General features: G+C 46.0%; 1 protein-coding gene across 1 annotated transcript in view; it reads left to right on the top strand.

Annotated features, from left to right (window-relative positions):
• Positions 1 to 10,681, top strand: part of TIMM17B (translocase of inner mitochondrial membrane 17B) — a 478,879-nt gene extending 468,198 nt beyond the window's left edge. Inside the window, exon 7 of the mRNA XM_069647481.1 lies at positions 10,192 to 10,681. The gene's annotated coding sequence lies outside the window, so the exon portion shown is untranslated. The remainder of the gene's footprint in view (positions 1 to 10,191) is intronic.
• Positions 10,682 to 26,929: the final 16,248 nt, after the last annotated feature.

Genomic DNA, 26,929 nt, shown 5'->3' with positions numbered 1-26,929 from the left:
CATGATTATGGGTTGCCAATACATTCTGCATTAATCTTGTATGGGGTAATGATGGTGTTAAGTTGGGTACCTGAAATAAGAGATTGGATGTGGCGAATACCCCTAGAATCTTTGCTCCTATCTGTCGAGTCACAGGAGATGATGCCAGGGACTATCGTTACCATTCTTCTAGAAGTCGTGGTGGTGAAGGACAAGGTGGTTCTTTCAGGCACTGATGAGGAAGGAGGCGAATGGCGAACAGTGTTGTGTATTGATCAGACCTCATTGACGTGTCTGATGATGAGTAATTGTTCGAGGACGCAGAAGACGCAGGTGAAATAGTTTTTGAGATTAAGGTGCTTTGTCAGGTAATGCTGGAGCAAAGGGTGGTACCACATACTATATTAATCGTGAGAAAAACATTGCCATACTGGAAGGAGGATTTGGAGAAAGTGCCATACCACTTATGGACCAGCAATCCCCATGATGTGGGGCTATTGAAAGGTGTAGGGGCAGTGCAAATAACATTAAAACGAGGAGCAATTTTACCAAGGGTTAGGCAAATAACCCATGTGCAAGGAGGTAGATGATGGGATTTTTTTAGACCATTATGACGTTGTTGAAGCAAGGCATAATGCAACATTCCGTGTCCTCCTATAACAGGCCCATTTACCCTGTGAAGAAGCAAAGGGGTCTAGTCGGAGGATGGTTCAGGACTTGCGGCCACTGAACAACATTGTTGAAGCAGAATTTCCAGTGGTACCAAATTCTGCTACCATTCTCTGTAACATCCCTACTGGGTTGACACACCACAGTTATTGATTCGAAAAATGCCTTTTTCTTGGTTCCTTTGCACCCCGATTCCCAGTACCTCACAGGATTTACGTATCGTGGACATAGATTTGAACACACTAGATTACCCCAGGGGTACTGTGAATCTCCAAGTGTTTTTAACAGACGATTTACTTGTTTGTAGTGCTTCAGATGAACAGTGTAGAGGAGACTCAGTCGGACTCCTTACGCTGCTCGCGGAGAAGGGGTACACGGTGGACAAAGAACAACTGCAATATTGTCAAACAGAAGTAGCATATTTGGGACAGGTACTTTCATCTGCAGGAAGAAGGGTAATCTGAGAGAGCAACCACATTTCAGAACACGCTTCATCCAACTACAGAAAAACACATGCAACAGTTATTGGGGCTCTGTAACTATTGCAGGGCATGGATTTTCGACTACTATAGTTACACAAGGCCCCTGCTGCAAGCTCTCAAGGAAGCATAGAAATAGAAGTGTGATTGAGTGGTCAGATGAAATGAAAACTTGTTTTCAGGAGCTCAAGACTGCGATAAGTAATTGTAATCCAGATTACCAAAAGCCATTTTTTCTTTTTCGCATACAGATGGGAAGGTAATGACAGCGGTCGTAACACAGAAAACCTAATTAGCTCAACAATCCTTGGCCTAATATAGTGGGTTGTTAGGCTCAGTTATACAGGGCCAGTTTCCGTGTGAGCAATCTCTTGTGTCAGCAGCCTTTGCAATACAAAAGTCCTCAGCCATTACTATGGGCTGCCTGGGGACAGTGTACGTGGAGCATGCAGTTTTTGCAATTTTGGAGAAGTCAAAATTAACTTTGACTTCTCAAAGAGTTTCTGGCAACATGATTATTTTGTCAAATGCTTCCGTACGACCAGTGAGGTGTCAAGTAGTAAAGCCAGTGACTTTTTTGGCTGACCCAGTGTAGTCTGGTGATCATGATTGTGTGACCTACGAGGGAGATGAGGGAAGAAGTACAAGTGTTAAAGAAGATGCTTTGGCGACAGGAGGAACACTTTTTGTTGATGGATCATCAATGATTGATCAGGGCACTTGTGAGAGACATACATGAGCAGCAGTGATAAGTCTTGTGGGTGGTGAGTACCGGGTGGAAATGGAGAAGCGATTGCTGTCACATTACTGAGTTGGTGGTGCTTACTGAGGCGCTGTAAATAAGTAAATGGGCGGCAGTCACTATCTACTCCGGCTCTGCGTATATTACCACAACAATACATTCTGGGTTATATAGATGGCAGAGAAGAGGGATTAGAAGATCTGATGGCACCCCTGTCCAGCATGCTCCGCTGCTTTCACAATTGATGCGCTAACATTGCCTGTGGAGGTAGGGGTTGTTGAATGCACAGTGCATACTAGTAAAAATGGATTTATTTTTTAGCACTTGGTAACAATGCCGTGGACTGATCGGCAAAGGCTGCAGCTTATTTGCCCCTCCCAGATATCCCAAAAATTGAGATTATGTCCCAACAGTTACTATTGCCGGTCCAGTATACTGCAGTCCCCTTGTTAGAAATTGTTGAACTGCAGGGAAAAGGAGCTATGGGCGAAGAGGGGGTGTATGCTCTCGGCCACAGATTTGTTGTGCAGGCAGGACCTGACTGGGAAGATAGTGATGCCCGTAGAGTTGCTTCTTGTGGCTTTGGAGTAACTGCATTTCTCGGCAAATACTCCTCGGGGACAAATTGCAGTGGAACTTCAGAAGGATTGGTTTGTGCCCAACCTCTCTGAGCAGGTGAGTAGGTTTGTTGGTAATTGCACACTTTGTAAAGAATTCAATCCAGGAAATACTATGCAGGCGGTAAGAGGGGTTATACCCCGACCTTCAGGTCCTTTTAAGGAATTACATGTTGATTTCATTGTTATGGTACAAAGGTGCAGCACCTATTGTTATTTAATTGTGGTTGTGTATCCATTTTCCTGATGGCTTGAGGCTGGACCCTGCGTGCACCCTGATGCCAAATCAGCGGCCAGATTCTTGGTAAGGCAGGTGTTTCCAGGGTGGGGTATTTGTGAGGTGTTAAGGTCCGACAATGGGACTCACTTCTTTAATGCTTTGTTCACTGTGAAATTACTATCAGGAATACGGCACAGGTTGTGCTCGGGGTACCACCCTGAGGCCAATGGGATTGTGGAGTGTTTCAATGGCTTGTTGAAAACTCAATTGTTAAAAATGTTTTCTGATGTGCATAATTCATGGCTGTACTGCCTTCCCTTAGCACTATTTTGTTTACGGAATAAGCCAGGAAAAGATCACCACCTTAGTCCCCATGAGGTGGTGATGGGTTGTAGAATATTTACACCTCTCTCACCTGCACGCATAGGTACTGCTGCACATAAGTCAGCAGAAATTCTTTAACCCAGAGCGTCAGAATTGTGTCCTCACAGGTTACTGCATCTCATCAGCAAAACAAGATCGAAGGCGGCGTGGGACCAAACAAGCATCAGCATCCGTTGTTACTAACTGGCGAGAAAGTCGCTAGAATGACTGTCGATTCCACGGACCCCATAAGGGCATCTTCGAAGGGATTGTGTCCTCCGACGTATTCCTTATCTTAGATATCTCCTTCCAGCTCTGCTGGCCTCGGAAAATTTTTCTCTAGAGGGCGCTGCGCGTCGACGTCCGCCGAGTCGATGTCCCTCGACAGCCGCCGTATCGACGTCATCCTGCCTATAAAGGCCGCGCGCAGCGTCCGTTGCTCAGTTCCGTTTTTCTGCGCTTACTCAGTGCCTCGGAATACCGTTGCTCAGTTTTGTCAATTTAATCCTATTTACCTCGAGATATTCGATCCGTACTCGATGGCTTCCTCGTCGGAACCGACAACTCCTCGGTCCGGCTTCAAAAAATGCCGAGATTGTGGGAAAAAGATGTCGCTGACTGACCCTCAGAGTTTGTCTGTGGTGTTTGGGAGCTGAACACCATTGTTCAGAGTGTGAGGACTGTATGTCCATGACAGCTAAGGCCCTGAAGGAGCATAGTGGGAAGCTGGAGAAAGGTAAGACTTTAAAAGCTTCTTCGACGAAGTCGAGACATTTGTCTCCTCGTCACCATTCGCGCTCCAGGTCTCGGAGTGGGTCCCATCACTCCTCGAGATCGAAGCACTCGAAGAGGAGACGTCGAAGATCCCCTTCTCCGTCCTCCTCTTCCTCTGTTTCTCCAAAGAGAATCCCTTGCCCCACGAAGCATAGTTCCCGGGCTGAATGGGAGGAATTCCGCAAAAATATGATGAGCGTCTTCGAGAAAGTGGCCTCTACCCCCTCGAAGACTGCCGAGAGCGATGCTCTGGTCGAAAGACCCGAAGGTCAAAAACGCCGCGAGTCGCAGTACCCGGCGAAGGAAGCTTCTCGAGCATGTCTCGAACCCTCGAGTAAAGCTATGACCTCAAAACCTTCTTCGAAGGTTCTGTCAACGCCATCGACAAAGGTTCCGTCGACGCCGAGGTCGGTGTCTTCGACGCCGTTGTCGAAGGGACCTTCGACACACGGGTCTGTCGACTCGACGCCATCTTCGACACCGGCGTCGACGCCAAGGAAAGTCACGGTTACGACGCACCCAGTGGCTATCCCCAGGTCCTCGATGACGATGGCGTCGAGATTGTCGACTTCCTCGAGCAGAATCCCAATTCTGTCGAGGTCCTCGAGGCCTCTGCCTTTGTTTTCAACGCCACGCCCGAAGCCTTCGGCGTCGACGACATTGACGTTTTCGAGGCCGATTATGACAAGTTTGGCACCATCTGCCTTGGAGTTGGGGTTTACACCCTATGTGAGTTCAGAACAATTGAGAACTATGTCCTCAATTATGGAAGAGGGTGAACTATCTGAACAGGAAGACACATTTGAGTTGCAGGGACCTGCAACCCCAGTTAGAGAGGAGTTATCCTCAGAAGAACGCAGGTTAAAGGATCTTCATGATTCCTTACATGAGGCAAGTGGGTTAGACACTTCCCCTGAGGTGGAGTTTGCTAGGCCAGACCCGGGGGAGCATGCTGAAACCCTGTATAGAGCCATAATGGCCAGGATCACAGAATTTATGGGGTGGCCTACACCTTCACAGGCTTTCCAACAAGATGACCTCACGGATATTCTTGACAAAGGTCCACAGGAGGATCCTGTAGTGCCCTTTCATAAAGCTCTTCAGAGGAAGATTATGACGAACTGGGAAACCCCAGATGTCGTCCCGGCAGTAAATAAAAAACTGTCTACAAAATACAGGGTATCTTCTGCAGACCCGGAGTTTTTGTCAAAACACCCATCCCCAGAAAGTCTGGTGGTACAGGCAGCATCTTCTACTGACGCCAAGACTGCTTACCCTACTGTCCCACAGGACAGGGACAATAAGAAATATGATGCTATGGCAAAGAAAGTTTTTTCGGCATGTAGCATGGCGCTAAAATCTGTTAATGCTACTTGCACCCTTGCTAGATTCAGCCATACACTTTGGGAGTGTGCTTCTACAGCGGCTGACTGCATCCCGGAGGGAGAAGAAAGGGAGGCGTTCCTAAATATCATACAGGACGCTAAAGACGCTATGTGCGAATCCCTCCAGACGGGCATTGATTCGGCTGACAGTATCAGCAGAGCAATGGCGGCAAGTACAACAACCAGGAGATTCGCTTGGTTGAGAAAGTCTGGTTTTGCCCCAGATGTGCAAGCCAGGCTCTTGAACATGCCATTCGATGGCTCTTCTTTGTTTCGGGAAAAAGGCGGATGACAGTTTAGAGAAACTGCAAACATCAAAAGCAGCAGCAAAATCCCTAGGCGCTGCAATCCGTCAGACACCTTTTCATCCCACAGGAACCTCTGCGAGGGGCAAGTCCTTTCGCTTCTACTCCGCATTCGGAAGAGGTAGAGGACGACCGGCTCAAAGGGGACAACGAAGAACTACCCGAGGTGGACGGGGTAGATATTCAAAAGCCACAGCAACAGCAGGTGCCTCTTTACCATCGGCATCTGCATCAACCGCCCCAAAACCACTCTGAGGACTTCCCTCACAGGACACCTGTAGGAGGCAGGTTAACTCAACATCTGGCGGAATGGCAGGCTATCACGTCAGATGCTTGGGCATTGGAAACAGTTGCCCAAGGTTACTGCCTGCCTCTCCTACGCATACCTCAGAGTCATCCACCGGGGATCAGCTCTCAGAAAGCTCCAGATCCGCTCCTCTTGCAGGAAATTTTGGACCTGCTAGAGAAAGGTGCCATAGAACCGGTACCTGTAGCGGAGAGGAACAAGGGCTGGTACTCCCCTTACTTTCTCATTCCAAAGAAAGACGGAGGACTGAGACCCATCTTGGACCTGCGAGAATTGAACAAATTCCTCAGGAAAGACAAATTCAAGATGGTAACTCTTTCTCAGATCCTTCATGCCCTTCAGTTCCAGGACTAGTTGGTATCTCTGGACCTTCAGGACGCTTATTTCCATGTGCCTATCCATCTTAAACACAGGAAATACCTGAGGTTCGCAATTGGCAACTCTCATTATCAATTTCGAGTGCTGCCTTTTGGGCTGACCTCCGCCCCGAGGGTCTTCACCAAGTTAATGTCGGTAGTGGCGGCAAGTCTAAGGAGGGAAGGGATTCAAGTCTACCCCTACCTGGACGATTGGTTGATCAGGGCTGTATCTTCGGAACAAGCTCAGATCCAGCTAAATCACGTTTGCCACTCCCTTCACAGACTGGGCTTCTCCCTCAATTTAAAGAAGTCACAAATGATACCATCGCAGAGACTCCAGTTCATCGGAGCGATCCTGGACACTTCCCTGGGAAAAGCCTCGCCACCAGAGGTGAGGGCTCAAGATATTCTACAGATGGTTACCAAGTTCCAAGATGCCCAACGTCTCCCAGCCTTCGACTTTTTGAGGTTGCTAGGCCTCATGGCATCCTGCATTTTCCTAGTGCCAGAGGCTCGCCTGAGAATGAGATCCCTCCAGTGGGCACTGAGGATTCAGTGGTCACAATTCTCAGGAAGAATGAGAGATCTTCTTCAGGTTCCCGACAGGGTGGCTCGAGACCTTCAGTGGTGGGCCTGTCAGGAGAACATTCTCAAAGGAGAACAGTTTTGGCAACCCTGACCGGAGATAACAGTAGTCACGGATGCCTCACTCACTGGGTGGGGAGCCAATGCCAACGACTTGACCATCAGCGGTCGTTGGTCTCCATCGGGGTCCAGACTACATATCAACCTGTTAGAGCTGAGGGCCATCAGACTTGCGCTGAAGGCGTTCCTGCCAGCTGTACAAGGGAAAGATGTCCTGATAATGACGGACAACACAGTGGCCATGCATTACCTCAACAAAAGAGGAGGCGTAGGATCACTACCCCTGTGCAGAGAGGCGATGCAGCTCTGGTTTTGGGCAATCCAAGAAGGAATCTCTCTATCGGCAGTTCACCTAGCCGGAGAGAAGAACTTGACAGCGGACGCTCTGAGCAGGCAGAGCACAGTCTCCCACGAGTGGGAACTAGCTCAGGAAGTCCTTCAATAGATCTTCGCCCTTTGGCGAATCCCTCAGGTTGATATGTTCACCACCAGTGTCAACAGGAAGTGCGATCTGTTCTGCTCAAGGGAATTTCCCCCGAGAGGAGCTCTGGGAGACGCGTTCAAAGTGGACTGGGAGTTTCCGCTTCTGTACGCGTTCCCACCGGTCCCTGTCATTCCTCAAATGATCAGGAGGTTGAGAAGATTCCGGAAAACCATGATCCTAATTGCCCCGGATTGGGCCAGGAGAACATGGTACCCGGACCTTCTAGACTTGTCCATCTGCCCTCCAATTCGACTTCCACTCAGAGAGAACCTACTCTCACAGAAGGGAGGTCAGGTTCTCCATCCAGACATCAAAACCCTCAACCTTCACGCTTGGCTTCTGAAAGGCTGAGGTACAAGGATTGGGACCTCCCTGATGATGTTATGGAGGTGTTGCTTTCGGCAAGGAGGCCAGCAACAAAGTCTTTATATCGCTGCCGTTGGAACAGATTTTGCAGCTGGTGTAGAGAAAAGAATATCGACCCCTTTTCATGTGGTACACCAATGGTTTTGTCCTTCCTACTCTATTTGGCGAATTCAGGCCTTCAAGTTGGCACCATTAAGGGCTATCTCGCAGCGCTATCCATCTTTAAGCGCACTGCGGAAGAACCATCCTATTTCAAGTTACCCTTGGTAATACAGTTTCTAAAGGGGTTAACCAACGTTTATCCCCCAAGACCATTCCAGGTTCCCCTATGGGATTTCAACTTAGTCCTAACTTTCCTGATGGGCACACCTTTCGAACCATTCCATTCTTGTTCGTTAAGATTTCTTACCCTTAAAACTGTTTTATTAATAGCACTTACATCTGCTAGAAGGGTGAGCGAGTTACAAGCTCTTTCTTGTAAACCCCCTCATACAATCTTTCACAAAGGCAAAGTTATCCTGCAAGTGAAGCCTAATTTCCTCCCAAAGATGGTTTCTGAATTCCATATCACTCAGAAGATTACCCTGCCATCTTTCTATCCTTCTCCTCATCCGGGGAAAGAGGAAGAGAGGTTACACAGGCTGGTCCCTAGAAGGGCTTTAGGTTTTTACATCAGTAGACTGACTGGCCAGGATAAGACAAGCAGACCAGCTGTTTGTAGGCTACACAGGTCACAAGCTGGGGTTACCAATAACTAAGCAGACCATTTCCAGATGGATCATTCTAGCCATTTTGGAATGTTATAAACTGGCAGGAAAAGATCCCCCTCAAAACCTTAGGGCTCATTCGACCAGAGGTATTGCAGCTTCATCGGCCCTCAAAAGAGGAGTGCCGGTTAAAGACATTTGTGCGGCCGCCACATGGTCGTCCGTCCATACCTTTACACGATTTTACAACTTGGATTCCTCCTCCAGTCAAGAGACTAGGTTTGGAAGGGCTGTATTGCACTCTATTCATCAATAGAAGGCAGCGTGAAGTCAGTACCCCCACCTCCAATGATAGAATACTGCTATGGGAGCCTATCTAAGATAAGGAATACGTCGGAGGACACAATCCCTTCGAAGAACAAGTTACTTCTTACCTTGTAACCTTCTTTCGATGGGATGTTCCTCCGACATATTCCTTATCGACCCTCCCATCCATCCCCGCAGTTCTACTTCCCTTGTTGTTGCAGCTTACGCTCCTTCAGGGTGATTAGTCTAGTCCAGACAGAAATACTGTGGGCTACAAACGGAACTGAGCAACGGACGCTGCGCACGGCCTTTATAGGCAGGATGACGTCGACGTAGATACGGCGGCTGTCGAGGGACATCGACTCGGCGGATGTCGACGCGCAGCGCCCTCTAGAGAAAAATTTTCCGAGGCCAGCAGAGCTGGAAGAAGATATCTAAGATAAGGAATACGTCGGAGGAACATCCCATCGAAAGAACGTTACAAGGTAAGAAGTAAATTGTTCGTCTATACTCCTATGGCTGTGAGAGTGGAAGGCATTAAAACTTGGGTGCATTCCACGGTGTTCAGACGGACACCGGTACGCCACCCCTGACGCCTGAGGAACAGGAGTCGACTAATTAACTTAAGTAGCACCTAAGGAATCACAGTTTGTTCCAGTTGACCGGGGGGAAGGGAGACGAGCATACAAAACCTAAGAATTGTGTTTAATACATTTTTTTTTTAATTGTCTTACAATTAGACTTGTTTTGGTAGGAATTGGTTGAAGGACAATGTATTCAGCAATGTATATAGGTATTTTATTTTTGAGTCCTGTGTTGGACATATAATGTGCACAGGGGGAGGAAACATTGGGCCATTTGGGTACAATGGATGCACTATCGGAAACGCAACTAAGTTTCAAAATTGATTTTGCATCTAATAATTCTGATGGGCCATTAGAAATTGTAAATGACATACACAGTTTTGCAGCTGATAATATATGGTACCAGCACATGAAGAGAGTGGGAAGGGAGATAGTAACTGAGTCATGTTACGTTTGCCCCCTCATTACCCATACCTCTGGTGTTCCTAGATTATTTATTTCTGATGAGGTAGAAGTGACAGATGCTCGTTGCCTGGTGCACCTAGCCCTATGCAGGGTTTGAGGGCAGTTTCAGGAGCAATATGTAGCAGCTTCGGTCCTTCTGATCGATGAAGAATGTTCAAGTTCAACTGGGGAAGATCGTAAAGATGTTCGTTGTACGCAAAGAGTGCAGCTTAAACCTGATATTGATATGGTCTGATACTCGCACACAACAAATGGGAACAAGGGGTAATGAGTTGCAAGGATGGAGGGATGGTGGGACTCTCTGAAGGAGTGGCACAAACTAATTTGGCATGTGGAAAAGTTTGGAGAAAATATGTGAATTTCTTGACATGGCTCAAGGAGCCTGAGAAACCTGTTAAGAACCGGTTACTTACACATTTTTTTCTGTGTTTTAAGGTTGATGGTACGGTGCCTGTGGACATAAAACAAAACTGCGGCACCACTCTGCGTATTCCTGATTTAGCTGGTGGTACAGCAGCAATACTCGATGTATTCTGGTCATGTGGGCCCTTTTTGTACAAACAATTACCTCCAGCCTGGAGAGGTGTATGCAGCATCACCACTTCGCACATGCCCGTCCTCGTGGTGCCTCAGAGCCACCTGACACTGTCTGAATCCATATTTGGGCCTCCTTTGTCCCCCGTACTCCATGTATCCCTTGTGTCATCAGACATGGACAATCTTTGAACTTTGCAGGACTCTGGAGGAACTGACCTTTTGAGGAGATTGAAATAAATCTGTCGGCAGCATCTTCTGAGGCTCTAAGGAACATTCCTGATGGTTTACGACTGTTTAGCTGTACTGAAACTTTTTTCTCCTCTCTATTGGCCCCAGGCATGCAATTCTCTGTCAATAAAAATGGCTTCAGATAACCTGTTACGAGTTACTATTTGTCAATTCATCTGTGTTAGCGTCCGGTGCCATCAAAGAAGAACTTGGGCTTTGTGCCTTGTATCCCTGCAGAATAGTTATATCATGGACCTCCTAACTGCTATGGAGGGCGTGGTGTGCCGTAAATTGGGCAAATCTTGCTGCACATATGTGCCTCCTAATTACTCGGATAACAGAACTTTGACTCAAACAATTACTGAACTGCAAACTCTGAAGGGGGCCATGGAGAGGGAAGCGGTAATTACTGACAATACTTTTTTGGAAACTTTTCTCTTGGATGCCGTTGTGGATGAACATAAACTTAAAAGTACTTTCACCTGTTTTTATTTTTTTTCTCTAGCACTTTTTTGTTCTCGTCAGTTATGTCTTCGCTGCTTTTCGACTCGGATGCCTAGGAGTACTGCAATGTTTCTTTTAGCCCTGTCTAAGGCTAGATATAGGACACATTCTCTTCACATGGGCACTCAAACTGATTTGGAATGATTGAAGGGGGGGGTTCTGTCCTTCCACAGGCTGGAATGAACGTGTAGAACAATGGGTAGATTGTAGAACTAATGAGTCAAATTGGGGTTGTCTAGCGGGGAATTATCTGAAAAACTGTACATTTGTTCCATAAAAATAGTGAGATTATTGATTTGGAAATTGGTTTGTTAATCGATTAACAATAGGGGGGAATGTTGAGAAATTGGAAAAGTTCAAACTTTGTGCGCCATACCACACCTCATTGTCATTTCTGTCACTTTCGCAAATTGCTACACATACTACAATGTTTATGGTAAATGGGATAAGTGTTACATTTAGGTTACTTTGTGTAAAGGCGATACATTTGTAGAGTAGCATGCATGCAGAAACATATCAATGAAACTTTGTTGAACGGAGGGCCCCTCATTAAGGTAAAGCAGGCGATCAGTATGTGCACATGCAGTTTAGCTGTATGAATGGCGCTCATGATAGATCATAATAGGTATAAAATGCACACAATGGTATACATGTATGGGAAGTGTTTTTTGAATTTAGTAAAAGATATGAAATATATGTGGTGGGATTGCTCTGTGTATCATGGGTCTCCGCATTGTGGATTAATCAGAAGGGTGTTTTCGCCATCATGGCAAAGTTTGGCAAAGGCTTTGTCAGTAGTTGCGGAACAGGAATTTCAAATTGATCAATGGGGTAGCTCTAGTCAGTTTGCAGATGGCTCAAGTGCTGGAGGGCAATGGAGAGCTCATTGTTGTAAGAGATGGGCATCTTGTGAATTAATGGGGTTGTTTGAAGCAGGTGGCTTCTCCTGGGGCAGTTGCGGAGACCAGTAGTCATACATTTTAGGAGAACGGTTGTGTTTTCAGAGTGCGGGTGGAACTCATGTGACTAGAAAAAGGTCAGCGACGTGGAAGTCATAAAAATTGGACAAAGTTCCTCATATGTACTGTGACGAGGAAGAGTAAGGCTAGGAGTAATGAAGATTTCCAATAAGTTATCCCGGCATTAAACACAAGCATACACACCATTTAACATACTCTCGAAGACATGCACACCCAGCCACCCATGCATGTGCACCCTTTCACCAAACAGACACACCCAGGCAGCCACCCATACATCATGCACTCACTCATTCACACACAATACATTATATACATGCACACACACATTTACACAAAATACATTTTCTTACCCTTTTTAATATGCCAGAGAATTGGGCCTGCAGCATCCAGGAATGCTTGCTCCCGTCCTGACCATCTAGAGGCCATCTGGAGCCCTCCATATCATGTGGTGCAGGGAGCCCTATGATTTCAACACGAATTCATTTATCTTCATAATGGAGCAATTTACTTTTGAAGTTCGAGGGGGGATCCCCCTCGAAGGACATGTTTTCTCTCGCTCTTCTCTCTTTCTCGCTCTTCTCTCTTTCTCGCTCTTCTCTTTCTCTTCCTCGCTCTTCTCTCTCTTCCTCGCTCTTCTCTTTCTCTTCCTCGCTCTTCTTTCTCTTCCTCGCTCTTCTCGCTCTTCTTTCTCGCTCTTCTCTCTTGCTCTTCTCTTCTTTCTCCTTTTTCTTTCTCTTTCCCTGTATCTCTTCTCCCTGTATCTCTTCTCCCTTTCTCTTCTATCTCTTTGCTCTCTCCTCACCCCCTTTCAGTTCCCTAACTGCTTGCCCTGATTTTCCTTATCAAGCTCATCTAACGATCTTCTTTGCTCCTACTTCCCTTCATGCTGGTTGTCTGGAAACTTGACTTTTATGTAGGACCTCCGCCAAATACCAGCTCCCAGATTGTCATGGGCAGTTGTCTTTGTTTACTTCTGTCTCAATGCTAGTTAGCTTTTGGAGTTCTCGAGTGGGGGAGTGGGGGGGGTGGAGTCTTTGAAGGGCATGGTGGTCTTGATTTGGTCCATGTGCTCTGCTGTTTGGTTGTCTGGCATTTCGTTTTTTCCCCTCCCTTATTTTTTTTCCTTTTTCTGGGTTAGCGTGTGATGTTTGGATCTCTAGTGCTGCTTTGACATCCTCCTTCCTAATTCATTTCATTTTTAGGTTTATCAGTGCCGTGAAGAGTTTTATCGTTTGTGTGCCAAACCTGCTGCTAAATGAGGAAAGGGAGTTGTTTCTATTATTACATTTCTATGCTGAGTGAGGGAGAGGAGGTTTTCTCCTTGCCACTACTGCTATGTAATTGAGGTTGTTGCTTAGAGTTGGCTCTCTTGGGATCTGAATGGGTCTTATCCTTTCCCTACGATAACAAGGAAGTTGGTTCGAAGGAAATTAAAGTTGTTCTGTTGAAAAAGGAAGTTGCAACAATATGCCTCTCTTGAGGGCTGACCCCTGGTCTTGACTCTCATCCACCGGGTTTAGGTACGGATGTCCTGTTGAAATTGGCTGGGTTTTGCAGATCCCATGGATTCCTACCATTGATCCCCTTATTGTGACTTGTGGTGGGGGAGAACGTCTCTCTGATGGGGTCAATACACTGACTATTTCACAGAGGGCTACAGTTTTTCAAAAACATTCATTTCATTATCATGACCATTCCACTCTGATGGACTGCCTAACGGCAAGAATCGGGGGGGGGGCGGAAATGCCAATCAGTCTGTAACTTGAATGTATCTTTGATTCTAATGCATCCCCAGTTGCCTTGAAGCCATTTTTTTTTGCAGAATTATTGATTTACATGTTAACACCCTCTGGTCCTCAAATTGTGATCTTGCATATATTGCTTTTTCGATGGTTAGTCTCCTCTGCAGTTCCTATGTCGTGTTTTCTTTGGCTGCGCTCTGGTGCTGCCTACCCATGAGACCAAACATCAATACATATGCATTGCCCTCCATTTGGGATGCCTCTATGATTTCTGCAGATGATTAGGCAGTTGTAAATTAAGCTGTTTTAACGTTGCCACATGCCTCTTTCGCTTTGCTGTTTGTCAGATTTGTTCATTGGCAGTGCCCAAGATTTACAAATGGTAGATTGTCCTGAATGATCATCTCTTACACTTGGGCTCCTTTCCTGGTCTTTCACTTTGGGTGGACCAAGAACCATGCTTCGGTAGCTTCAATTTGATCGTCACCTGTTTGTGATTGCAACCAACATTGACCCTTGAATAGACTACAACAAATCGCCCTGCTGGGATGACTGGGTTAGGGATTACTCCACAGCCCTCTTCCAATTCATCTGGGCTGTAAGGGTGTCATCCTTCATGGGATGGGTCTCTGGGAGTCTTGAGTGCTGCCCGGGCTGAACGTCAAGGCTCATCTGTCGGGCTGCTGTGTTATAGCCACAACCCTTAAGCTCTCTGTGCTATAGCACACTGGTTCTGCTCAACACTGTTGAACTCCCTCTAATTGCACACTCTCCTCTTGGCTACAGTCCCTCGGGCCAAGCGACTATGCTCAGCTGATGAGGGGGCACAGAGGGTGCCATCTCTCATGTGTCATAGAGAGCCCCAGACCACTTTTCTTTCATACCTTTTGTACTAGACTGATGGGAATCATTTGGCTCCTTTTAAGATCCTAGTTGAGGCAGGCAATTAATTCCCTGTTGGTGATATGAGAAGTCACAGAAGTGTTGCCTGCACTGTAGCACCATACAAAGGGGTGGTCATGTGAGCCTGGTTAGGCAGCGACTCTAGTATTAGGTTTTTAATTTTTCTTATAGGCAATTCTTGCTAAATCTGAGATTTAATAGCAGAGTGCGCCAAAGTTGAAAGCCATTGATCACTGCTCACAAGAGGGATATAAAGGCCTGTACCTAAATCAGTTGTGTGTGGGGTGTTGTGGGTGCTGTATACGTGGAATGTAGCAATGTGTTCTAATTTTTTTTTCTTTTTTATTGTTTATGGTTAAATAACCTTTACAAAAATTCTTAGTACACTATTTATAGATCCACAGACTAATAAAATTAACCAAAATAACAAGATTAAGATAACATAGACAAATATAAGCCACTTTAAACAAGTCAGTAAGAAGACATTTAAATCACTAAAAATGTGTGGAAACAAAATCCTCTGTTACCTGTACATCAAATATAAGGAAAACGAGCACAGGCGTCATTCCTTCATACCAGGATACTACCATATCTACCTCATTGTTCATATTAACATTACCATCATTTATGTTCAGAGATTTGAAGAAGGAAGCTAGAGCTAGTATTTCAGAAGTATTGCATCCACTCAGACATCTGTGCCATATGTGTTGTTCATTGGCCCATTGGTGATTGTGATACATTTTTGTCAAATAACAATCCTGTATTGTATTCAATTTCTTGCAGAACGAGAATAGATGTCTTGTTGACTCAATTGGTCCGTCATGATGGCAAAACCGGCAACACAATTCTTTAGGTTCAATTAAGCTGCGTCGTGCAAGAATTTCTTTCGTATGGTGTAAATTCCAAGGCAGTTGCGTAAAAATGTGTCTATAATTTTTATCAGGAAACCTAACTAGGTAAGGAGTGATCTCGCCTCTTATTTTTTGTATTCATGTCCTATATGTGCGATAGAAGGATAACTATGGAATTTCTCTAGGTTTGTGATCCAATCAAAGTCTAATAGTTTATTTTTTACTTTATCTGGATTTAGAATTGGGGTTTCAACATTCATGTTAATTTGTTCCAGAGTTTAACAATGCGTTCCAATTGCCGTATTATAATACAATAATAATGTTGGGCTTTTTCTTGTTATGAGGAGTCTGCATGGTTTCAAGCAAATTTGCATAAAGACATTCACCGGAAGACAGTTCTTTTCCTAAATATGGCAAGCAAATTCCATTCCAAAGTGTTCTAATACATTGAGGTACAAAAGCAAGCTGTGTATCCTTGGTGTGAAGGTACCAGGCTGCCGCACTGCATTAGGGACTTGCTAAGTTCCAGGAGATGAAGGTGCAGGTAAGTTGAGTTGGACAGGTGGTAGCCTCCAGTATACGTAGTAGGGCCCATTCTTCTTGATGCCTTTGTCTGTGAAGGTATTCAGGCTGGGCCTTTGCAGATGACAAATCTCTTTAGCCCGAAGAATCGCAAGGAAGAGACTGGATATCAGAGAAGGTAAAATGACCAGAGCGTTGCCCACTAACATTCAATGCAGCCAAGTACTAAGCCATGCATTGCTGGCAGACACAACTCCGGAATCACTAAAAACATGGGAGATTGGTGTTCAGTTTTGCTTTGACCCCGAAGTATATAAACTGTGTGAGTGTGTCGAGACAGAGAAGACTGTATGGGAATGTCAGGGTTGCGCTGGGATAGGTGTAGCGGAAGTGATTTCCCCACTCCTTCAAAGCTATAATGATGAAATACTTGCAGCACTGTGTTTAGACCCAGAAGAGGCTACGTCTCACAGGCAATAATGGAGAGCTGCCTCGATGGTGCAAGACCTGCATCCAGGGTTGAGAGGGCAACCTTCAATCTGTAAGATGGTTGAGGGGATGTGAACTAGCCCAGGGGATAGAAATAAACTTCAGTGGTGATAATTCAGCGCAAGTGTGCTTCTAGAAGGTGTCGTGTGCTCTGGACATTTGCAGGATCTACATGTTTTTACTGTCTGGTTCTCGTCGATTTTCCCATGGAAATGTGCATGATTTGTGGGGGCCTTCCAAGCAGTCATATTACCACATTGTCTCTCGATATACAGGCATAATGTTCCTGAACCCTGAATTTCCATAATAGACTAAAAGAGTTTGGCCTGGAATTCCTTCAACATATAAAGCACTACAAAATGAAGGTAGTTGGTTTTCAGGGAGGTAAAGACAGAATCTCTTTAATCAGGAGCAAGCTTTTGACTCTTTAATCTTGGGCGTGGTTCGCGTTTTGCCATAATTAGCTTAGAGCGTTATTGTTACCACTGCAAGGGTCTCTGTAATTATTCATAGGGTACTTTCCCAGTAAAATTGTTCTGTTCTTTTTACATATCTGCTCAGAGATGTATATTTAACCTCCTGTTAACTGGTTTGAAAGCAGGCTGGGTGAACTCCGTAAAATTATTGGTAAAAGTAAAAATAATTTGTTTATTTATTTATTCGCATTTGTTGAGCACACAGCAGACTGGAGACATCGTGGCACTAGTTACAGTGTTGCTTATACTTAGTTGCATATAGTTCATGTCTGTACGGTTACATTGGACGAGATATACTTTTTTTTTAACAGATATTCAGGAGCAGCAGGAGCACATAACGGGGTTAGTTGAATAGGGCAGTTTTGAGCTTTTTTCGGAAGGAGAAGAGCGATGTGTCAGCTCTGAGGTCAGTAGGTAGGGAATTCCAGAGTTTAGGTGCGAGGAAGGGGAAGCCTCTGCCTCCTGCTTTGGTCCTGTTGATGCGAGGTATTGCTAGTTGATTCGTGTATTGTGCTCTTCTTGGTCTCGTGGATTGATATCTACCTATCGTGTCAGATAGGTAAGAGGGAGCTGTGAGGTTGATGCATTTATGGGTGGTTGTGAGAATTTTGAAGGAGATACGGTCTTCGACTGGGAGTCAGTGAGCTGCCTTTCTGGCTTGTGTGATGTGTTCTCTTTTTGGTATGCTGAGGGCTGCTCTGAGAGCGTTGTTTTGGGTTGTTTGGAGCCTAGATACGTTTATTTTTGGAGGTGCCGGCTAGGAGCGCATTACAATAGTCTAGTTTGGCTCTTATCGTTGCTCGGGCGATGGAAAGGCAGTTATCCTTGGTTAGGAATGGTTTTATTGCATTAATGAGTTTAGTACTCAGTGCTGAGGCCGAGACTATGGCGCTGACTTGTTTGTCCATGGATAGCGTGGCGTCTATGTGAACCCCCAGAGTTTTGACTGAGGATAGGACTGGGATGGTACAATTGTCTATGTTGAATTTGATGTACAGTGGATTGAGGTTGGAGAGGGTGGATTTCTGTCCTAGAATGAGGATTTCGGTCTTGTCCCCGCTCAAGCAGAGGCCGTTGGTAGCCATCCATGCTTGTATGGTGGAGTAGATTTGCTGTAGGGTAGAGGCGTCTTGGTGGTAATTCCCTGTCAGGGGGAGGAGAACCTGCGTGTCGTCTGCGTAATTTGTGTAGGTGATCCCCAGCGCGTCTAGTTTATCAAATAGTGGCTTGGTAAAAAGATTATAGAGCGTGGGGGCAGTACAGGAACCTTGTGGCACACCACAGTGGATGATGGAGGGTGCTGCATGTGCTGTGCTGGAGAAAACTTTCATAGCTCTACCCTCTAAGAATGATGTTACCCACGATGCTGCGTCATTTGAGAAGTGTGCCGCGTGTGTCAGGTGATTGGTAAGAGTAGTGTGGTCTACCAGATCAAACACAGCTGAAAGGTCAAGGAGGAGGAGGAGGGCGGGCTTGCCTTTATCTAGGATGTTGGTAATTTCGTTTTTTAAGTCTACAATACCTTTGTAATTAAAGTATCAAGATGCAATTCAATCATTTGTGTGCAATATATGGGAGGTTAATTTGCGTATGCTCCCCTGCTGTGCAGGGGCTGCATTTGGATAACATAACACACTGGTTTACTGAAACCAGGCCTCAGCTTGATACAAGCAGAGACAACTCAAATTTCCCTCCAAACCTTTGCCTTGGATAAAGTTACTACACCAGTCCCACAGCGGATATTAATATCAATTGTTTAAGATCAAACACTTTCACTTTGAGGAGGGGCACGAGACAAGGGTGCCCACTGTCCCCTCTGTTATTTGTTAATGAGCCTTTGGCAGTAGCATTGAGGCGAGATTCTAGATTGCTTTGGGTGAGTTGCTGGGGTTTAGAGCAGAGATTATGGCTGTATACTGATGATTTGCATTTGGTCTTCAGGGACTTGGCAAAATCACTGCCAGCACTTATGGACATCCTATTACTGTCATCAGTCTTCTGATTATAAAGTAAACTGGACGAAGTCCGAAGTAATGCCACTGATGCCAACTTGTGATAAACAATTTATAACCTCATTGGGATTCAAATGGTGTTGCCAACAGAATGAAATACTTAGGGATTTGGTTGACGCCTAGGATTGAAGACTATGCACAGGAGAATTTGAAAGAAGTCTGTACGGATCTTAAAGTAGATTTGGAACGATGGGGGGGGTATTGAACCTTTCACTCTGGGGGAAGGTAAATGCCCTTAAGATGTCCTTGACTCCAAAGATTACATATGTGTTGCGTATGATACCGTTGAACATCAAGAACAGCCGGTCAAGTGGCACAGCGAGTAGAGCGCCCGCTTTGACACCCGTGCAGAGCCTGTTAACGCAGGTTCGAATCCCGGCAGGGCCAAACTCAGCCTTTCATCCTTCCGAGGTCGATAAATGAGCACCACACACCGTGGGTAATAATAAGCAGCGCTCAGATACCTGAGGGTTTGTAGCGCTATATAAAAGCCTAATTATTATTATTATTATTTATTATTATTAATTCAAAGTACTGGAAAGAGTTGGACAGACTGATTCAAGATTTCATTTGGGTCCACAACCCCCCAGATTGAAACTATGGAAATTACAATTGGCATTGCAGAAAGGGGGGGTTGGGAATTCCTAACTTTAGGGCTTATCACCTGGCGTTTATATCGCACTTCTTTGTTCTGCTCTTTAATGTTGAACCGGACGAGTGGGCGGCAGCAGTGGCTAGCTACAATGGGCCCCTATCGCCTAGGGCGGTTTTGACAACTGTCTCTAGACCTGGCTGTGTGAAGGACCCCTCTGCCAATTCTTTGAAGAGCTCTTGGAAGAAACTTTGAGTTTTTAAAAATAGATGCTTTTAAGGCCCATGGTGCATCGATGTGGATTAATCCAAGAATCAAGGTGGATGGAAAGACCATCTTCTGGCCGGAATGGTTCCTGGGTGGAGTAAGGTGGATTGCTGACCTTTTCAAGGATGGAAAGTGGTTGACCGCCAGAAAACTTCAGGAAAACTTGAATATCACAGGTTTTTCGAACTCAGGTTTTTGGAAACTCAAGAGGGCGATTGGTGAAGTGGAGTTGGGAGCTGGGTTGGCTATAGATTTGTTCACTACTAAACCAAAGCAGAGTGAAGGGGGTTTGGCCAGCAAGGTTTACCATCTGATTGCTGCTGGATATAAGGGAAATGATTGCCTGAAGGAGGATTGCAGTCGAAGAATTGGATGTGATATCTCAACTGAGCTCTGGTTGAAAATGTGTCAGAATGTCAGACTCTGCTCCTTCGGTCTTGGTGAAAGATCCTGACAGATTAAAATTTTAAACAGGGTGTATTGGACCCTGTAGCGGTTGTGGAAAAGAGGACTTGTTGGCAACAATGACTGTTGGGCATGTGTGCATCAGTCTGGACATATGATGTGGGATTGCATGAAGGTGAGAGGCTTTTGGATGGAATTTGGTGATGTTTGCGAGAAGGTACTAGCGGAGAAAATTGATTTTGATTTTAAGACTTTGCTGCTGGGGAGTGATGAGTTACTGGAGGATTTGACTACATGTCAGAAGAAGTGGCTATTTAGAGGTGCAATGATAGGGAAGAAATTAATCTGACCTAGTTGGAAATTTGCGGTGCCGCGGAAATGCATAAGCTGACGGAGGTGGAGAGATCTGTATATATAGGAGAGAAAGGAGAATCTCCCTTTTTGAGAAGATCTGGGGGAAGTTTTTAATGTATTACACTCAGTTTGTTGTGAATGTGGATCTGGGTGGGGGAGGGAGGGGAGTGGACACAGCATGGAGTTGTTAAGGGGAAGGGGCTGTTTTTGAATGTCTTCAGTTATTGTACATAGTTCTGATTGACTAATTGCTTACATTGTACTGATGTTCCATGTTGATTGATGGGTTGAGATCTATCTTATACCTTACTGCTTTTAAAATTCTGTATATTTGAAAATAAATTAAAAAAAAACCAGAAATGACTTTGCTTTTCATCCTTCCGTAGTATCATTGATTTTGGAAATATTGATTCCATTACTAAATCATATCTCGGCTCCCATGTGCATTTTTATTGGACATCTGAATATTTGTGCTGTTTAGCAAACTTCTAGTTTAAACAGTGAAAATGCCAGCTATGAAAATACTGTTAATTAACTAGCACTTCCGGTGGGTGCTCAGCCAATCATATTGCGGGCTGAATCTTATGATCCAAGCCTGCATTCTGAGCAATCTGTAAACTACTCTTACCCATTGATGTCTCTAAAGGGAGGTTAAGGGAGCAGTGCCCCCCACCCTCCTATTTGCTGCGTTGCCCCCCTCCCCTGACTCCACCCCCCCGCTGACAAATAACTCTTTCCTGGAGTTTTAGAGGTTCCTTTGCCCAGCTGTCATTTGCGCGTCTGCAGGCTCCGTTTGCTTACGCAGTGTTTGTTCTTCTGGCCTGAAAAGGACACCATGGGAATTAAGGGGCCATGAATATCATTAGGGTGGGGTCATCACTGTTAAAAGCAAGCTTCTAACATCCTGGGCACACTATTGCTTTCCAAATGTGCAGCTTACACTTTCATAGACAAAAACAAAAAGGACATTTCCAAATTGAAACATGCTTCTTAAACTTGCATCCACTAGTATTCTTGATGCTGTGTTTAGGTATTTGCTTCACCATCACACAAATAACCTGTGATTTTTGTGCCTCTTCCATTGTCAAACTGCTTAATCACAAATAAATGCTTCCATTGTGCTGATAGCTGTTATTAGGAAACTTAACTGTGGGCTTGTTGGTGCCAACCTTTGAATTTCAATAAAGGCGCAGAAATCGCCCACCCCTGGTGTCCTGAATCTAAGAAAGCGACCATCCCAAACCATCCCCTGGCTGAAAACATTTTATAGCACTTTTTTTTAATAAAGAATTGACGAAAGTCATTACATTAACAGCCTGTTTTAAATATATAACATCTCAGCAATGGTCACCCAATCTGCTGGACTACCCTGGTAGCCTTCTACTGTAGAGCGTCTATGGTTCCCTTAATGTTACCATGCCGTGATACCCCAGGCTCTGGGCGTGTAACAAATGAAAATAAATAAATGTGCTCAAAATCACTGCATTACCAACAGGGTAGCAATATACATGACTTCAAAGTAAACCGTATTTATTCTCCGCCCACACTGACACTGCGCATAGGTTTATTGATGTACCAGTGGTGGCTAGTCTATAATGGGTTAGGTAGTGCCGACCCACTGGTACCCTTGCCCATTATGGAGGAGCAGAGGCACCAGTCCAGTGTAAACACTGTGCACAGCCTCAGCTGCTTTCTGCAGCTGAGGGAGCGCTCCTGAGCTGGCTTGAACTGTCAAAGGGAAACACAGGTTCTTCTGTTGCCAAGCGACGCATGTCCAATGGGCCATGCAAAGCCGGGACTTTTTGCTTCCCCAGCCTTACATGGCCCATTGGGGATGCTGGCTGGGGAACTTCAAGTTTGTATGTATATGGGGGCGCTCCTGCGTCTCCCAGCGCATACAAACAGAGCAGGGTGCTTCATCAGCACTCTGGCTCTTGTGTACCTGTGCAGGAACCCAGAAGAGCACTTTGCTTCCATGTTTCTGTTTGTGCTTTGTGGGAGCCAGAGTACTGGGAAGAAACCTATGGACTGGGGCAGAAGGTAAGTTAATGTAAATGTTTATGTATGTTTGTGTTGTGTGTAACGAATGGGTGTATGATGATGGTTGCAAGTGTGAATATGTGAGTGCATTCTGCGTGTGAACGTTTTGTGAATCTGTGCCTGTGTGGGGGTCTGATTTTTTTTTTTTTAAAGGCGGATGTGTAACAATGGCATTTTAAAAGTGCTGTTGTTGCACAACCCCCTTCAACCCTCTCCTCCTCACTGGCCAACATCAGCTCAGTGCGAAGCATAGGCATGTTTTCTTTTTTTTTTTGTTTAACTGGGCTTCTTCGATAAATGCCTAATAATAAAAGTGCCATGCCTGACCCCTTCTGCCCCTCAGCGCCTTGCATGCAGACATAATCAGATTGTGTGTATCTGATGTGCTCGGGGGTGGGGGGGGGTCGAGGGGCAGAGGTCAGGCACAGCATTTTTCTACTCGGCATCTGTGATAGTGTCCTAGTAAAACAGACCATGACTCGCATGGATTGTGAGTGTGTGTGCGACGCGCTAGAGGGTTGGGGGGCAGGCATAGCATTCTTTACTAGGCATCTATGACAAAGGAAGCATGAATTGGTGTTTAGCTAGACTGGCAATTTAATGCAACCAGTCTACCCAATTCTTATTGTGGCATGACGTTTTGTATTGGGCATCTTTCATAAAGGAAGCACGATAAGTGTTACTATGAAGCTAGACTGGCATTTTGATGCAGCTAGTTTGGTCATGTTTTTATACCGTGGCATGGCATTTGTAACTGGAGTATGTTTTTACGTGGAGTACTGCCATGTATTGGCAGAACAAGCAAGGACATGTTTTCTTTTAGTATCATTAATGGTAATATGTGCAAAGCAAACAAAAGTATATTCTATTGAAGACTGGCCTATAATAGTGCAGTCAGCATGGAAATGTATGGGCACAGCCAGCATGACATTTTTTTTTATATTGGCATATATTGTGGGCAAAGACATCATGAAAATGTGTTGTGGAAATGCTCCTGTGCATTGTTGGTGACTTGCATCTATTGGATTTTTTTTTTTTTAAATAATTCTGTTTATTACGTTTTAATAATACAACAACAAAACAGACATAAATCAAAGGCATACATCAGATCATGGTGGTAAGGCAATTTCAAAAAGCAAAAGGAACTCTGTAGGGCCGAGAGCCATCAGACATTTGTGGGATAAGGCAGGTAACCAATGTTAACAACAGTACATTTCTATTTTCATCGGCACATTTCAGTTAGCGTCAAGCCATTTACCCCATATTTTTTCGAATTTGCGGGGGCAATCCCGTGCATTATAAATCCGGCGCTCCGAGGCCGCGCATCTGTCCAACTCATTGCTCCAGCGGTTCACAGATAGAGGGTCAGCAGAGCCCCAGCTAGTCGCGATTAATCTTTTGCCTGCCCCGAATGCCAGTGCCAGAAATATTTTTTCATATTTCGAGAGATCTACTTCACCCCGGATTCCCAACAGTATCATTTTGGGATCCCTGGGGATTGGTGTCGCCAGGGTGGCAGAGATCATGTTAATACAGCTCTCCCAGAAGACCTGTAAGACTCGGCAGTCCCATATCTTATGGTAAAAAGTGGCAGGTTCCGTTTTGCATCTGAGGCATGTCCCGTCTTCCAGTCCCCCCCATCTGGCCATGGCAGTACGTGAATAGTATGTGCGGTGGAGGATCCTCAGTTGTATAAGTCTGAGTTTAGAGTCTATACCAATTTCTCTAGGGGACATTAATGCCTCTACCCAGTCCTCTGGTTCCATTTGTCCTATGTCCTTTTCCCACTTTTCTTTGAGCCCATCTAGCTGCGCCGCCCCAAAGGAGTTAAGGGCTTGATAGAGCGTGGAAGTGACCTTGGAGGCAATGCATTGCGGAAGGATATTGGTCTCAATGGGAGTACAGGGGGGTATGGTTGTCGTATCAGGGAATTGGGTGCGGATGGCGTGGGCCAGTTGCGCATTTCGAAACCGGTCCATGGGTGCGAGGTCGAATTGCTCTTGCATGGCCTCAAAGTGAAGGAGGTGGCCTTCTTGTATCACATGCGCTAGTGTGTGTATCCCTTTTACGCACCAGTGACCGAAAGGTTCCATCTTTACTATTTCCGGGAGGAGTGCGTTGTGCCATAGGGGTTGAGATAGTGTTGGTTTACCTTTCCAGCCTATTAGTTTGTGCGCATCCCGCCAGGCCCGGCAAATATGGCGTGTCATTTTGGGTAACATCGGGGGTTGGTCGTGGGTGGCGTACAGGATCTGTAGTGGGGTTAGTGGGGTCATGCTCTCTATTTCAAGGCGGATGTGGGGGAGTGTGGGGTCTGCGTGTATCCAGTCGTTTACCACCCCAATCTGGGCTGCAAGGTAATAGGTGCGTATGCATGGTAGACCAATGCCTCCCTCCCACACTGATCGCTGCAGCATTTCAAGGGCGATCCTGGGTTGTTTCCCTCCCCACAGCAGTGTGCGAAGGCGTCTGTCAATGAGTGCGAAGGTGTCTCGGGGGATGACAAGGGGGGCGTTTTGATTTACATACAACAGTCTGGGGAGGGTCATCATTTTGAATAGCGCCGCTCTGCCCATTAGTGATAGTGGGAGTGATTGCCAGTGGGAGGTGTCCCTATTGAACCGGTCAATTATTGGTTGTACGTTGAGTTGCAGGAACCCACCCAGTGTCGGGTCGAGTCTTATACCCAGGTATTTAAGTTCTCTAATGGAGACATGATATGGGCAGGTTTCAGGGATCGCAGACTCGCCGCCCTGGATCGGGAAGTAAATGGTTTTGGTCTCATTTACCTTAAGGCCTGCAAAGAGCTGGTATTCCCTAAGGATGCGGGAAACAATCGGGCAGGAAGTGCGTGGGTTACTGAGGTATATGAGGAGGTCGTCCGCGTAGAGGGATAGTCGGTCCTCTTCCCCCTCCAGGCCAGGCAAACCCTGTCCAATTAGTGTTAGCTCTAAGCTCAATTGTGAGAGGTTCTATGGCCAAGAGAAAAAGCAGCGGGGAGAGGGGGCACCCCTGTCTCGTACCCCGACCCAAGGGAAATGATCCAGAAGACCTGCCGTTCACCCTTACCATGGCCTCCGGGTGTGCATACAGGAGTTTAACCCACGATATAAACGTTTGCCCCAGGTTCATCCGAGCCATGATTGCCCACAAAGCCTCCCATTCTACAGAGTCAAATGCTTTTTCAAAGTCCACTGCCAGGAGGGCCAGTGGGGCTGGTATTTCCTTGGCTCTGCTCAGCGCCAGCTGAACTCTACGCAGGTTCATGCGGGTGGATTTGTTGGGCATGAATCCACATTGGTCGGGGTGGACAAGGGTCTCTATAACTTGCAGTAGTCTGTTGGCTAGTGTTCTTGCGAGGACCTTGGCTTCGCCGTTGATCAAGGATATTGGGCGATAGGAGGCACATTCCTCTGGGGGTTTCCCGGGCTTATGTATGACGATTATGCATGCCTTCCTGAGGTCCGGGGGGAGTGCCCCCAGCTCTTTGCTGCGTAGAAACATACGGTGCATGTGGGAGGGTAGTGAACCGCCGAGGCATTTCCATGTTTCTGTAGGGAACCCATTAGGACCCGGGGTCTTCCCAGGTTGGAGCTGTGCGAGCGCCTCTTGCACCTCGATCTGGTCAAGGTAGCATGCGGGTTCGGAAGGCGGGCTCTCGGCCGGTGGAGTATAGAGTTTCTCATAGTAGGCGGCGAATGCCGCAACAATGTCGGCGTCATCTGTGAGGAGTGTTCCGTCTGGAGATTCAATTGCCCGCACGTGTCCCTTGGTCTGTTCGCGCCGTTCCAACAAGGCCAGTGTCTTATTCGCCTTGTCGCCTCGTTCATAGATTTGGCTCCGGACTAACTGATGGGCTATCCGTGCGTTGTCTAGAGCCAGGTTGCTAAGGGCCTCTTGTGCTGTAAGCAGATCCTCTTTCGCTTCTTGGGTGCAGTGTTTTAGGGTTTGCCGTTCGCACTCCAGGACACGCGCTTCTGACTCTTTGATCTTTTGGACTTGTCGTCGTTAGTAGGCTGAAACTTCCGAGATAACTTCCCTGCGGAGGACAGTCTTATACGCCTCCCAGAGCGAGATCGGGCAATCCACTGATCCTTCGTTGTTTTCAAAATATTCTGTTGTCTTCTTTTCCAGTTCCTCCGCAATTTCAGGGAGACGTAGGTGATATGTGTTCAGGCGCCAGTTACGATCCGGACCACGGCAGGAGTTCTTCATGGACAATAGGAGCGGAGAGTGGTCCGAAATACCCCTTGCGAGGAATTCAGCGTCAA

The sequence above is a fragment of the Ambystoma mexicanum genome, chromosome 2q, assembly GCF_040938575.1.
Source record: "Ambystoma mexicanum isolate Mex_15411 chromosome 2q, UKY_AmexF1_1, whole genome shotgun sequence".
Lineage (NCBI taxonomy): Eukaryota > Metazoa > Chordata > Amphibia > Caudata > Ambystomatidae > Ambystoma > Ambystoma mexicanum.
This window is presented reverse-complemented; position numbering and strand designations above follow the sequence as displayed.